We start from the raw sequence: 4,200 nt of genomic DNA, 5'->3' as shown, positions 1-4,200 counted from the left end.
GTGTGCCGCCCCCTGCTCTCCCCTGTCATCTCTCTCGGTACGCGCACCCTCTTCCCCCATCGGCACCAAATTCAATAGCCACCACATAGCTATTGCTTGTGCCGGCTATGTAACTATATAGATAGGACAGCGGCATTACCCTCCTCCTGAGCTCGCTCCATATACAGCAGGGGTCGGCTACTGTGTGTAGCAGACCCCGGCTGCTAATGACTGCGGGCAGAGCAGGGTCACGGCTGGAGAGGGAGAGCGGCGCGTCCGGGAGAGGAGAAGGCTGGAGGAGGGGGCGGCAGGAAGAGATGCGGCCACTACATCTGCACGGGACTATGAGGTGGGGGGCGGCAGGAGTGTGAGGAGGGGCGGGAGGCCGGCAGGAAACTCCTGGAGCAGACATTAACAATGTGGGGGGTTTACAGTCGGCCTGACTAACTGGGATGGGGAGGGGGCTGTAACCTGCAGATTACTCTCTACCGCCAAATCTAGGCACCTGCTGCTGGGTCAGTGGTCAGCATGCCCTGACAGCAGGGAATATTGAAACTACAGCCCCCATCATCACCCTGCTAGCTGGTGTGTTATGTGGCTACAATGCCCATCATCCCCCCCTGCTGGCTGGTGTGTGTTATATGGCTACAATGCCCATCACCCCCCCCTGCTGGCTGGTGTGTGTTATATGGCTACAATGCCCATCATCCCTCCTGCTAGTTGAAGTGTTACATGACTACAACCCCCATCCTCCCCCTGATAGCAGGTGTGTGTTACATGACTAAAACCCCCATCCTTCCCCTGATAGCAGGTGTGTGTTAAATGACTACATTTCTATTCTTGTGTTTTTTTTGTTTGTTTTTTTTGTTTCTTAAATATAATTTATTAAGTATGGAATTGGTATTGAGCATTGAAAAAAAAAAAGTTGGTATTGATATAGAACTCAAAATTCTGGTATCGTGACATCACTAGACCACGTTAAGCAGATCATGCCCCTCCCCCACTCCCGCTCCCACCCAGTACAGAGAGCTCTTTAACCAAAGCAATGCTCTTAAACCAAGGCAAAATTGTGAAAAACTGTGAGCTCTTGGGCGCAGTGATGGGTCCTCAACTGCTCTCCGGTAATTGCACTCTGGGTCTCTCCTGCCCCGGGGGGGCTCTTCAGTGCGCTGCAGGCCAAGGATTACACTGCTAACAGCCGGCGAACGGCCCCATAAGAGACATAACTTCCTCTGTGTCTTCTGCGCAAGCGGGAGCTATCAGCAGATTAGGTCCAGATCGCAGAGAAAGCCGTTATCTCGCTAACATTTGGTGCAATCGCATTGGGCGGCAAGTACTAGAACTATCCATTGGGGCTGTATTAGCACCCGTGATGTGAGCTGACAGACGGTACATAAATATATAATGAAATCACACAAAATCACTATTTACTATTTTTTTTTTTTTGTTACCAGGTGGACGTTGGGTAAATTACTGAAGTAATGGCGACACGATTACGACCTGTGAGTACCGTGATGTGAGTTGTAGTGATAATAAACATTGTAATCCCTGGGTGGGCTCTTTGACTCGCATAGCATGTTACTAGTGATGGGTGGTGGTCCGGGTGCTGGGACCCCTGCAGGACTAACGTGCTGTGATGTTTGCTTCTGTTTGTCACCATGATCAGGGCTTTTTCACCTCTCTTCAAATCAAATCTCTTTTTCCTCCAGAAACAACGCCAGCTATCATTTACAGAAAATGGCACTTCCTTTAAAATCAAAGGGGTTGTCTGGATACAACATACTGATTGTCACTTTGTTGCACAGCTGCAGTTAGGAATGGGTTACTGTTTTATGTGTATCATGTGCTTTTGCTGACCTATAGGAAATGCTGTCTACTTCTAGCCAATCTCTTTTTTTTTTTTTTTCTCTTGCACACATTCCTTTCCACCACTCACAGGGTAGATTGCTCAGCCCCTGTAGGAAGTATTCGCTTGGTGGGGGAGGTGTAGCGTTAGTTCTTACCCAGATTCTCGTGGTTGAAGGACACACAGAACCAACGTCTGTTGTCTGCTGTAGCTTGCGCCAGGACCCGGCTTACGCCAGGACCCTCATACAGGACATGTTAGTTCAGTGAGTCTAAAAAGTGCAGGGCAGTATCCTGATACACAAGAGGAACTAGCCTGGATAGGACAAAGCTACCAGAAGGTCTACATATCCTATCTTGCAGTGCAGTTAACTGGGAGACCCCGGGAGCTTAGCTTCACCCAGGTAACCATGACTGGGGCTTGTATCACCCTAGGAGGACGGGTCACTCGACACTGTAGGGCAGAAGGTTGTCAGACACAGTGTAAACACAGGTACAAGTAAACCTCTCACTCTAAAGTATTCTCTCAAGTTCTGGCAGAGTACATTGCTACATTGGGTTGGGACTCCCTTGACGAACTCTTCTCCTCTACGCTACTCTACTTCCAACTCTTCAAGCTACAAAAGTGTATTGTACTACCAAGAGACTGTACATTAAAGCTGTTCTATTTTTATATCACTGAAACTCAGTCATCCTTTCCTCCACACCAGCACCTATACACACTAGCCGCACACCTTGGGTATTTTTCCCCTTTCTGTGTGTGGCGTTACTGATAGTCCGGGGGGTCAATTGCCACTCAGGACTACCGTGACAAGAGCCCAAGGGACCCTTACAACCCAGCAGGTCACCATTTGGTGAGCACTACAGACCCGCCACACTAAAGCAGGTACCAACATCACACTTGTGTGCTGGACTAGCACTGACATCACAACAATACCATCACTGGCCGAGTAGTGCACAGCAGTACAGGCCCACAACAAATGCAGCAGCTTATAAGTACTGGAAGACTTGAGATTTTTCTTGTGAACAACCCCTTTAAATGCCTTTTGTCCCTTGTAGGCCAGCAAGAAGTGCACAGTGATCGGTGGATCTGGATTTCTAGGACAGCACATGGTGGAGCGCCTCCTAGATAAAGGATACTCCGTCAATGTGTTTGACATCCGGCAGGGCTTCGAGAATGAGAGAGTCCAGTTCTTCATGGTGATCTGTGTAATAAAACGGTAAATGTCTCAGCAGCAGAGAATAAGTATTTATGTATGTGTGTGTATGTGTATATATATATATATATAATATATATATATATATATATATATATGTTATGTATATAGTATGTAAGAGGGATAGCCCTACACGCAAGCTGCAAGGTCCATAGTAACTTCTGTAATGTGAATTATTGTGTCTCTGTTGTCACCATTGAAGGACTTGTTGCCAGCTCTCCAAGGAGTGAACATCGTCTTCAACTGCGCATCACCAGCCCCTTATAGCAACAACAAGGAGCGTTCTACAAAGTCAACTACACCGGGACAAGAACAATCATTCAAGCCTGCAAGGAAGCCGGTGTTCAGGTGAGTATAGATATAAAGCAGCTTAAAGGGACTCCAACCCACCCTCCTCCTCAAAACCTTAAACTAAGGTCATCTGTAAGTAGTATAAAGGATGCTGATTCCAAATCTGTAATTTGTAGCTTTCTACTTCTTTGTATTTCACCATAGTAAGTCCACAAACTGGGCATGTGGCTGTATGGAGAGGAGTACTTAGCTCAAGAATATAATCAGAGTTGTAAACTCTACTGATCTATAAGCTACTGATAACTTAAAGGGAACCTGTCACCCCCCCTTCCCGGGGTGAAGGCCGCCCGACCCCCACTAGAGGCCCAGATACTTACCCCATCTCTCAAAGTCCCGTTCCTGGAGCCGGTCCCGGGACAGAGATATGGGGTAAGTATCCGCGGCTCTAGGGCGGGGTCGGGTGGCCTTCACCCCGGCACGGGGGGTGACAGGTTCCCTTTAAGTTTAGCGGGTGTTTTGGAGGTGACAGAGACCCTTTAATATTACAGTATAACGTTCACAGTACAAGGAGAGCTGTCAGAGAGTGCAAGTTGCTGCATACTAGCTGTCATGGAGTAGCACATAGATTTCTGTTGAGGGAAACCCTCCTACCAATTGCTAAAGTGAAAAAGCACCATACCCCTTCACTTTGGTCCACAGCATACGTGGAGTCACAGCCCATGTGTTCTAAGGATCTTGGAGATCCGACTACAAAAAAACAGTCATGCAGGAAGAAGTCGTTGTTGAAATCAAATGAGACTTTATATGAGTGAATGTAATGTAAAATTTAGGATGACCCTCTCCTAGCTTAGATGGGATCACAGCACCA

General features: G+C 47.6%; 1 long non-coding RNA gene across 1 annotated transcript; it reads left to right on the top strand.

Annotated features, from left to right (window-relative positions):
• The first annotated feature begins 1,430 nt into the window (after window positions 1-1,430).
• On the top strand, window positions 1,431-3,312 carry LOC138775869 (uncharacterized). The gene is made up of 3 exons (XR_011360666.1): window positions 1,431-1,481; window positions 2,884-3,044; window positions 3,244-3,312. It is a non-coding gene; the product is annotated as an uncharacterized lncRNA (long non-coding RNA).
• The last annotated feature ends 888 nt before the right edge of the window (window positions 3,313-4,200 follow it).

Source organism: Dendropsophus ebraccatus, unplaced genomic scaffold (assembly GCF_027789765.1).
Source record: "Dendropsophus ebraccatus isolate aDenEbr1 unplaced genomic scaffold, aDenEbr1.pat pat_scaffold_2308_ctg1, whole genome shotgun sequence".
NCBI lineage: Eukaryota > Metazoa > Chordata > Amphibia > Anura > Hylidae > Dendropsophus > Dendropsophus ebraccatus.
The sequence above is the reverse complement of the archived record's forward strand: the minus strand, read 5'-3'. Positions and strand labels throughout refer to the sequence as shown.